Source organism: Mesoplodon mirus (assembly GCF_964341445.2).
Source record: "Mesoplodon mirus genome assembly, chromosome: 14".
NCBI classification, from domain to species: domain Eukaryota; kingdom Metazoa; phylum Chordata; class Mammalia; order Artiodactyla; family Ziphiidae; genus Mesoplodon; species Mesoplodon mirus.
In genome coordinates, this window is record NC_138990.1 from 7,497,254 (window position 1) to 7,508,490 (window position 11,237).

General features: G+C 33.6%; 1 pseudogene across 1 annotated transcript; it reads left to right on the forward strand.

Annotated features, from left to right (window-relative positions):
- The first annotated feature begins 732 nt into the window (after window positions 1-732).
- LOC309815697 (serpin B6-like) lies at window positions 733-2,007 on the forward strand (annotated as a pseudogene). Its single transcript has one exon. The product of its transcript is annotated as a serpin B6-like (transcript).
- The last annotated feature ends 9,230 nt before the right edge of the window (window positions 2,008-11,237 follow it).

Sequence of the window (11,237 nt, forward strand, 5' to 3'; positions counted from 1 at the left end):
GCCAGCATACCATAAAAAAATAAAAAAAAAAAAGAAAAGAAAAATCAACATAAAATGAAGAGGAGTAGATCAATAAAATTAAAGTTGGACTTTTGAAAGACTAATGCATTGACAAATCTCTGGCAAGACTGAGGTCAGAAAGAGGGAAGAGAAGAGAAGGTATATTCCCACACTCATAAACACACCAAAATGAGAAAGAATTACTAATTACATAAACTAAAGAAGATAAAGAATAGTGAGAAAAATTTAGGGACAACTCAGGTGAAAAAAATTGAACTTGGTGCAAAGAAAAAATAGAATATCTTAATTGTTTCATAATAAAGACTGAGTAAAGAGGCAATTTTTTCTAAAAATAATTCAAACCCAGGTGGCTTTATTTAGCAAGTGTTAACAAAATCTTAATACTACACATTCTATTCTAAAGCACCGATTGAGGAAATCTCCACAGTTCACTTGAGGAAGATAGCATAGACCTAATATTAAACTGGGAAAAGAAGGAGCCAAGAAAAAATAATTATATTTTAGTATAAATAATTATACTATACACAGTGGAAATAATTATATTTTAGGTCAAATAAGATTGTAATAGTAGAAAACACTTGTTAGAAAAAATATATAAATGTAGGAAAATGAAAATTCATCATATGCCAACTTTGTGTGTGTGTATGAATTACTTGTTTAAGTTTTTGGTTCATGTCTTCTGAACATCTGGGTGAAGACAGCTTGAAAAATGTTTTTCTCACCCATAAGCATCCCCTCTGCCCTGGCCATGGTCTTCATGGGGGCAAAGGGAAACACCGTGGCCCAAATGTCCCAGACACTTTCTCTAAGCAAAAGCAGTGGCAGAGGTGGAGACTTCCACCAGGGTTTTCAGAACCTTCTCACAGAAGTTAACAGGACCGGCACACAGTACTTGCTCCGAACCGTCAACAGGCTCATTGTAGAGAAGACTTATGGTTTTCTCCCATCTTTCAAAGATTCCTGCCGCAAATTCTACCAAGCAGAGATGGAAGAGCTGGACTTTATCAGTGCTGTGAAGGAATCCAGGAAACACATAAACACCTGGGTAGCCCAAAGGACAGAAGGAAAAATTACAGACCTGCTGTTTCCAAATTCAGTGGACCCCATGACTTGTCTGGTTCTTGTGAATGCCATCTACTTCAAAGGAAACTGGGAGAATCAGTTTAACAAACAGCACACCAAGGAAAGGCTGATCAAAGTCTGCAGTAATATGGAGAAGCCTGTGCAAATAATCTTAAAGAAATCCCCCTTTAAAATGACCTACATTGGAGAGATATTCACGAAGATTCTGCTGCTTCCCTATGTCGGCAGGGAGCTCAATATGCTCATCATGCTTCTCGATGAAAACACGATTTGAAAATGGTGGAAAAGGAACTTCCTTATGAGAAATTCATCAAGTGGACGAGGCTGGATCTGATGGAGGAGGAGGTTGAGGTGTCCCTGCCCAGGTTTAAGCTGGGGGAGAGCTACGACATGGAGGGCGTCCTCCGCACCCTGGGCGTGACTGACACCTTCGAGGACACCAGGGCGTATTTCTCCACAATGTTGGCCCAGAGGGACCTGCGCCTGTCCCTGGTCGTGCACAAGACCTTTGTGGAGGTCGACGAGGAGGGCATGGAGGCGGCCGCAGCCACCACCACAGTCCTGATGCTGTGCTGTGCCAGAATCACCCTCAGGTTCTGTGCCGACTACCCTTTCCTCATCCTTATCCAGCACAGCAAGACCAGCGGGCTTCTCTTCTGCGACCAGCTCAGCTCCCCGTGAGGAGGTGGTGGTTGCAGGCAGCCCCACTGGGTCCTACTGGCTCGCTTTCCCCGGTACTCCGTGACGTGCCTGTGACCCAAATTAGCCTTGGCAACAGTCCCAAAATAAAGGGTCTGATCAAGAAAAAAGAAGGTTTTCACTATTCTGGTGAAATAGTGGTTATCTATTTCAGATATATTTTGCAGATATCTTCTCCACTCGGCTTTTCATAGTCTTAATGGTGTTCTTAATTAAATAGAAGTTCTTAATTTTGATGTAGTTTGATAAAGTAATTTGGTTTTCTCTAATGTGTAATTCTATAGTTTCTTTTATGATTGTCCTACTTAAGGAACCATCTCCTAGTCTAAGTTTATTAACATAATTCTCTAAAAGCTTCATAATTTTTATTTTATATTCAGAATAATTTTTACCTATTATATTTAGACTTACTACACATCTGGAATTTTTATGCTGTATGAAGTGAGGTATGGATGCTCAAGATCAATACTTGTTTCTATATGGACAAGCACCCATTCCTGAAAAGTGTACCCTTACCTTGCAGCAAAGTTTCATATTTATTATAATTAGGTGAATACTTATGTGTCAGTCTGTTTTCTCTATTATTTTCACTCTTTTGCATTAATACATCATTTCTTAAACTAAAATACACAGATAATGTGTGATCATATTCAACATTCTCTTGGTTATTTTGTTCCATTTCATTACCATATAAATACTGAAGCAGTTTTCTTTTTTCCAGCTTTATTAAGGTTTAATTGACAAAAAATATATGTAAGTTGTACAACTTGATGTTTTGATATATGTATACCTTGAGAAATAATCACCACAATCAAGCAAATTATATCCATCACTTCTCGTAGTTACCATTTTGTCTTTTCAAAAATTTTAATTGAGATATAATTAACATATAACTTACCAGTTTCAGATATACAACGTAATGATTTGATATTTGTATAAGTTGCAAAATGATTACTACAATATTAACATCTGTCACCTCACATGGTTACATATTTTTACTCATGATGAAAACTTTTAAGATCTACTTTCTTAGCAACTTTCAAATATGCAATACTTGAATAATAATACTTGCAATAATATAGTATTATTAATGATAGCCACCTTTCTATGCATTGCACCCCCATGACTTACAACTGGAAGTTTATACCTTTTTTAAAATTTTATTTTATTGAAGTATGGTTGAATTGCAATGTCATGTTACTTTCAGGTGTATAGCACAGTGATTCAATTATTCAGATTATTTTCCTTTATAAGTTATTATAAAATATTGAGTATAGTTCCCTGTGCTATACAGTAGATCCTTGTTGGTTGTCTATTTTATATGTAGTAGTGTGTGTGTGGAATTTTATACCTTTTTACCCCCTTTACCCATTTCATCCAACCATTCACTCCCCAACTCTGGCAATCACCAATATGTTCCCTGTATCGATCACTCTAGATTATTTATAGTAACTAATACAATGAAAATGCTATGTAAATAGTTTTAAATACAATGAAAATGCTATGTAAATAGTTACTGGCATTCAACAAATTCAAGTTTTGCTCTTTGGAACTTCTGGGATTTTTTTGAATAGTATCAATTCAAGCTTGGTTGAATCAGTGGATGTGGAATCCACAAATATGGAGAGCCAGCTACATCATGACTAAGTGGAGTTGATTCCAGGAATGTAAGGTTGGCTTCACATTTGAAAATACTTAAGACAATTTGCCATATCAGTTGTCTGAACAAGAATATATATATATATATATATATATATATATATATATTACTGCAATAGCTGCAAATAAACATTTGACAAATTCAAGGCACATTCATGGTAAGACTCTTGGCAAAATTGGAATAGAAGGGAACATCTTCAACCTGAGGAAAAACATCAACAGGAAAAAAAAACTGCATTTTACCTTTTGTATATGGGTAAAAGGTTCAATGTTTTTCCCCAGTATATAAGAAAGCAAAAGCGTTTGTTGTTACCATGCCTATTCATTGTCACACTAGAAGTCTTAACCAGAGCAATAAGGAAAGAAAGTAACATGAAAACATATAGATTGGAAAAGAAGAAAAAACTATATCTATTTGAAGATGGCATAATTGTCTTCAAAGTAAATCCCCCAAAATATCTAAAAAATATATATTGGAACTACCAAGGATTACTGCAAGACTGTAGAACACAATTTTGATATACAATTAAATATGAGATTTAATTGTATTTCTGTATATTTGCAATAAAAATAAATTAATAGATTAATAACCATAATAGAACAGTTATTGTTAATAGAACCATTATAATTAGAACCAAATACCCAAAAATAATGATAAGTTTGGCAAAGTGTGTGCAAGGTCATCATTCTAATAACTACAAAATACTGTTGAACATAATCAAAGAAGACATAAATAAATGGAGAGATAAATCAGGTTTATGACTTGGATAGTTCAATATTGTTAAGAAATCAATTCTCCCAAATGTATCTATTCATTTAAAGCAAGCTCAAGGTTCCAGAATATTTTAATTAATGGAAATAGACCACATGATTCTAAAATTTATATGAAATTGCAAAGTTAATATAATTACAATACAATTTTGGCAAAGAACAATTAGAAGGTTGTTGAAAGACTCACATTACCTAATTCCAAGACTCATGATAAACCTACAGTAGTGACTATGGATATCACACACTTTATGCTATAAGAAATAAACCAGACTCAAAGTTTAATATGATATAATTCTATTTATGTAAAAGTCTGTAAAGTGTAAGCTACAGTGATGGTGAATATTCTGTGTTTGCAATGGGCTGAGTGTATGGAGAGGAGTGTACTACAGAGGAGTTTGAGGAAACATGTTGGGGGTGGTAGAATTATTCTAAATCTTGATTGTGATCACTGTGATGTAACTTGATTTATTTATCTAAACTCAGAACCATATTTTAACATGAGTGAATTTTATTATATGTAAATTTTAACTCAAAAACTCTAGAAAGTTTATCTATAAATTATTCAATAAAAGTAAATAATGTATTGTTTAGTGATAAAAACCTATTACTAAATTATAAATAAGGTTTATTTGAGAAGAGGAATAAGACAAATACAGTAGAGTGGATTCTGCAAAGGAATTGGTGAGGTTCCAATTCTTAATCTCCATGTGGTTTCCATAGGAGCATGTTTATTATTAGATTTCAACTGTATCTGTATGTATACACATATACTTTTTTCAAAATCTAAAATAAATTTCCCAAACAAATAATATTTATAAAGAGAAAGCAGTTTTCTATGAGATGAATAGAAGATGATAACTTCTGATAGTTTAGTGGGTGGAATGAATCACAAAGTAAAATCTTGGTTGACAGTAGAGGAAATTTAATTGGCTAAGATAACAAACAGAATTTATTGGCCAATGTTATCTAGAACAATAAATAAATAAGGCATTAAAATCACTTTATACACCTGTATCTAGGAGCTTAAAACATATTTCTAGGGAGTCCTTCTTATTCACACTCTATTTCTGCTGTGGTGGCTTAATTCTCAGGCCTACTATTTGTTTTGGCAGATATAGGGTCATTATTTCTTGGCTTATGTCCTACTGATTTAGGTACTCCATAGGTTCACCTCAAATTGTTCAAGAGAAAGTTTCACACCTGATTTTCATTGATCTAATCTGGGTTAGGTTTCAATTAAAGAAAATTAGGACCTGGACTAGTGTAATGCAAATGAGAGTGCTAATGCAAAAAACTTAAACACTCAAGCAGATCTTTCCCCATTGTACAGATAAAGAAGTTGAATCACAAAAGCTCAGGTTACATAATAATTAAGATATTAATATTTAATTTTATTTAAGATGTCTGAGTTCAAATCCTCAACCTGATGCTTTACTTTGTCAAGTCTTTCAATAAGAGAAAGATAAGAGAGTTTGTTAATAACGTGAATGGTATGTAGACTCCAGAAGGATCTGGGCAAATTGGAATGGTGAATGGAACATCTAAGTATAAATTTAATGGGAAAAATAATTAGTCCTGTTGTTATTAAATAAAACAATTGCATAATATAGCTTTACTTAATGCAATTATATCTCAATGCTATTATTGCAATGCTGTCTTTTTCTCCCTTTATTTCTGTTGATATTTACTTTATATATTTAGATGCTCCTATGATGGATACATAAGTATTTATGTTATATCCTCTTGCTGGATTGACCCCTTTATCATTATGTGACACCCTTCTTTGTGTTTTGTTACAATCTTTGTTTTAAAGTCTATTTTATTTGATATAAATGTTAATACCCCAGCTTTCATTTTGCTTCCATTTGCATGAAATATATTTTTTGCATCCCTTTACATTCAGCCTGCATGTGTCTTTAGATCTGAAGTGAGTCTCTTGTGGAAAGCATATAGAGAGATCCTGGTTTTTGTTTTTTTAATCTTTTTCTTTTATGCATTAAGTCACCCTATGTCTTTTGATTGGAGCATTAATCCATTTCATTTAAAGTGATTATTTATAGGGACATACTTATCGCATGTTGTTAATCTTTTTCTGGTTATTTTTGTGGTTCTTCTCTGTTCATTTCTTTTTCTTTTAGCCTCTTCACTTTGGGTTTGATGATTTTCTTTACTGTTATCTTTGGATTTTTTTGTCATTACTTTTTGTGTATGTATTATAGGCTTTGGTTTTGTGGTTACTATGAGGTTCATATATAACAATCTATATATAAAGCAGAGTATTTTAAGTTGATCCTCACTTAAGTTCAAATGCATTCTAAAACACTAAATTTTTACTACCCCCCACATTTAATTATTTTACATTATAAGTTATATCTTTTTTTTTAATTTTGTGCATCCCTTAACTACTTATTGTAGTTTTAGTTATTTTACTACAGTTTTTCTTTAACTCTTCATTCTAACTTTATGAGCTGTTTTTCTACTTCCTTTAGCATATATTTGTTTTTACTAGTGAGATTTTTTTTCTTTCATATATTTTCTTATTTCTAGTTATGACATGTTCCCCCACTTAAAGCAGTTCCTTTAATATTTCTTGTCATGCTGGTTTAGTGATGATGAAGGCATTTGGTTTTTGCTTGTCTGGGAAATGCTTTATCTCTCCTTCAATTCTGAATGATAACTTTGCCAGATATTGTATTCTTGGTTATAAGTGTTTCTTTCTTTTTTTTTTTTTTTCTTTTTCCTTCAGCACTTTGAATACATCATTCTACTCCCTTTTGGCTGCACAGTTTCTGCTAAGGAATTTGCTAATAGACTTATGGGGGGTTCACTTATATATGTAACATATTTTTTTCTTCTTGCTGCTTTTAAACTCTTTCTTTATATTTAACTTTTGATATTTTAATTATAATGTGTCTTGGTGTAGATTTCTTTGGGTTCCTCTTTTTTGAAAATCTCTTTGATTCCATGATCTGGATGTCTGTTTTCTTTCCCAGGTTAGGGAAGTTTTCTGTCATTATTTCTTCAAATAGGTTTTCTTTTTATTTCTCTGTGGCTGCTACAATGTGAATATTGGTATGCTTCATGTTGTTAGAGAGGTTCCTCAAACAATTCTCATTAAAAAAATATATTTTTCCCTTTGGCTGCTCTGATTCAGTGATTTCTACTAACCTGTCTTCCAGATCCCTGATCTGTTCCTCTTTATCATCTAAATTGCTGTTGATTCCCTCTAGCATAGTTTTCTTTTCAGTTACTGTATTCTTCAGCTCTGAATGGTTCTCTCTTATATTTTCTTTTTGTTGAAGGACTTATTATGTTCATCCATTCTTCTCTTGAGTTTTGTGAGCATCTTTATGATCACTACTTTGAATTCTTTATCAGGTAGATTACTTATCTCTATATCATTAACATCTGTTTTTGAGTTTTGTCTTGTTCTTTCATTTTGAAATATTTCATTGTTTCCTCATTTTGTGTGTCTCTCTGTGTATGTTTCTGTATATTAGACCAAACTTAACTCTCTCAGTCTTGAAGGAGTGGCCATGTTTAGAGGATGATCTTTCTGCTTCAACTCTACCCTAGATCTTCGTTGTCTGTAGAATCTTTGTGGTTGTCTATACCACCTGAGTCATTCTTGATATATGTTCCTGTTGTTGAGGGTGTGTTGAAACGCATCTCGATATGGTCCCTTTGTTGTGGAGAAGGTATTCACCTAGTTCTCAGGTCCCTTTTGGAGGGAATTGATCTATATGTCACTGTATATTTGTTATGTTAATGATAGGGAGTAAGTTCAGGCTTTTCCAGCCACCTCCATCATGAAATGCCTCCTTTTGACTGAATCTAGGCATCACAATTTAAACTGTGACATTGACAAACTGCAATGCGTCCAGGTAAAGTAATCATCATGAAAAGTAAATCAGTACAACACATATGAAAAATAGTTTTCATTGACTAAAGAATATTCGTGGGGAAATTTCTTTTTATATCATCTAAATTCTATTACTTGGAAGAAAGATTACACCTTCATCTTCATGGCCACAGAGATTTTGGACCAAGAGTTTAAATATATAAGGAAAAGGATGTCACTTTGCTCTAAGAAAGACAGTTCCAATAATCAAAATTTCCAAATAACTAGACCACCCTTGGATATCAGGATTTTTCTTTCCTTGAAGATATTAATTGAAGAACATAGATTTTCTCTTAGGGAGATTTGTTCTGGGATTTTTGCACTGGGAAGTCTTGCAAATCTGTTGTTAAATAATCTTTTATTTTCAGGATTTACCAATGATTCATAATTATATGATACAGAATACTTTAGAAAAAAAAAATATATAACAAAGCCCCTTAATTTATAACTCCTCCACCATCCTTTTTTAAAGCTCATAAATCCAAAACCATGTAATTTAGTATTTTATTATATATCCCATCTTCTAAAAGAATCTAAAGATAAGGTATTCAAAGCTGATAAAATTAATGGAATGTTAGGGAAGTTGTTATACAGATTAAGATTATTTTGTGCTTCATTAACCTCTTATCCAATACATTCTTCTTATTTTTGAGCGTTACTTATCTTCAGGTATCCTGAATATTTTCTGATCGTTTTTGCAAACTACTGAAACCAGATCTTAGCTGTCTAGTGCCTATTCTTCTTAGGTTCCCTTTACATCTTATATAATCCAAATGATCTGTCAGCAAATATGGTTAATTCAAGAATGCCAACATGTTAATGAATCATAATCAATTAATATCAATACACACATTTGTATCTTCTAAAGATAACTTTTAGTCATTTAATTTTTGCACTAAAAGAATAATTACAATGGACTTAGAGCCAGTGTCAGGTTTTGGTTGTTAGACAAAATCTTTTTGTTCCTAAAATCCCATCTTGAACTTATCTCTTCTAACCTTCTGACAAGCATGAATCAAGTGGATACCACCAGTTGATATTGCCTTTTATTAAGCAAAGAAAAGAGAAAACTATTCTTCTATTCAACATTCAATTCCCATTTTCCCATAATTTTTATGGCCATTTTGATAACCTCAGGCCCAAAGCAGGAATTAGAGACCAGAGTCTTTATCAAAGTCGTGAGCCCTGAGTGGAAAATCCTCTTCTCAGTCAGCAGTTCAGAATTCCCGCCCCATCTATTTATCTCATGAAATTATGTTTACAAAAGATGATCTGACCTTTTGAATTAGACTTTTTCCTGTTTCATAGTTTGCCACTCTCCCAACTTTCTGGTGCTAAGTTGGACAGGGGTAACAATGGGAAGCCACTGAGAGCAGAAATAAAGCAGAGGAGGAGAGATTTATCTCTGTTTCTTGTACACTCATGAAAGGTAATGTCTGCAGATTTTCAGGAGCCCAGTCTTAAAATACTTATCTGGAAATGCCTGTTCCTTTTCTTGCTTGAAACCAAAGTCTGTTTTAGCACCGTGACCCTGTCAGTGTAAGAACTTTACTTAGTATTAAATGTGACTGGCAGAATCCTAAGTATCTGTGAGGCTACATTAGTTCTATGATTCCTGTGCTCCAGTGACCATGACTTAAGGACAATATCAACTGCAAGGTTCTTCTTCCTAATTCTAACTTTCCAAGATAACCATTAGCTAGATTAATTTTTTTCTTAACTCATTTATCTGTCCTTTCCTCACCAAATCATGTCTTTCAGATGACAAGCCTTTTATCTTAGACTGAATAAGGAAACAGTGTTTCTTTTCCAAAAATGTTTATGATTTCTCTAAGCCTAATTTAATTTACTTTTAAAATGTAGTCCTACATGGCCTTTATGAGCACTGTGCTGTACTGAGCTTCATTATTATGTTTGTGCTCCTTTAACAATGCTTTTAACTTAGCAAAAGATCTTTTTGAAATGCAGATGATGGCACACCAAGCATTAAATAAATTTAATATTAATATTACTGGAGATCTCCTCTATGGCCAAACAACATTTCACTCCCATTACAGTGTTTATGAGAATGATTTGCAATACTGAATATGATATAATTCTTTAATGATAGTCCAATAAAAATGATATCATTATATGGTTGCACAAATGTCTTTCCCCTCAATAAAATTTTTAGTTATGTGAACACTTTGCCTTTCAGAATGACTTACGAATAAAATTTCTACTTTGACTTGTGCATTAATCAAGGGAGGGGGAGCAAAATCTATTTTTCAAAACATGACCCAACCACCTAATGACTTGTTTAACTGGTCATCAATCTTTGTAGCTGCCAAATCTTTTCTCTTTCCTTCCAATGAACTGGCATAATGCTGATTTGGGTCTTATGTAGACACAAAATGCCTTCTTTCCTAGGGGAATAATTATTAACATTTCCTCAGAGCTGTTTGAAGGGTATTTCTGGTCATAGCTCTTTTCTCTCCCCAAGAAAAGCCATTCTGTTCTCTTCTTTTTCCTGCCCCCATTTGAGGAGTGATGAAAGGAAGCAAATTATTTTCAGGAAATATGAGACATATAAAAGTGTTTCTATATGTTTCAGTGAAAAAGACAGCTTAGATTCTATCTAAGGAAGCAATTTTAAGTAAATTTTTTCTTGGCTCTTTGCATCACTTTTTCTGAGTCCTAATCCTATATAATTCATGAGTTTGGCCCTAAATTATATGGTCTTGAGGAACAAAACTCTCTTCAACTTCTCAGTTCAAACATTTACATATAAATACACAATATCATCACCAGTACCACCACAAATTTTATCTTTGTCAAGTGTCTTAGTCCATTTATCCTGCTATAACAGAATGCCATAGACTGGGTGGCTTATGAACAACAGAAATTTATTTCTCACGATTCTGGAAGCCAGGAAGTCCAAGGTCAAAGTGCTGGCCAATTTGGTGTCTGGTGAGAGCTCCCTTCCTGGTTCATAGATGGCCATCTTTCTCTGTGTTCACATGGCTGCAGGGGTTGAGGAAGTTCTCTAGTGCCCTTTTTTAAGAGCACTACTCTCATTTGTGATGGGTCCATCTTCATGACCTAATCACCTCCCAAAGGCCCC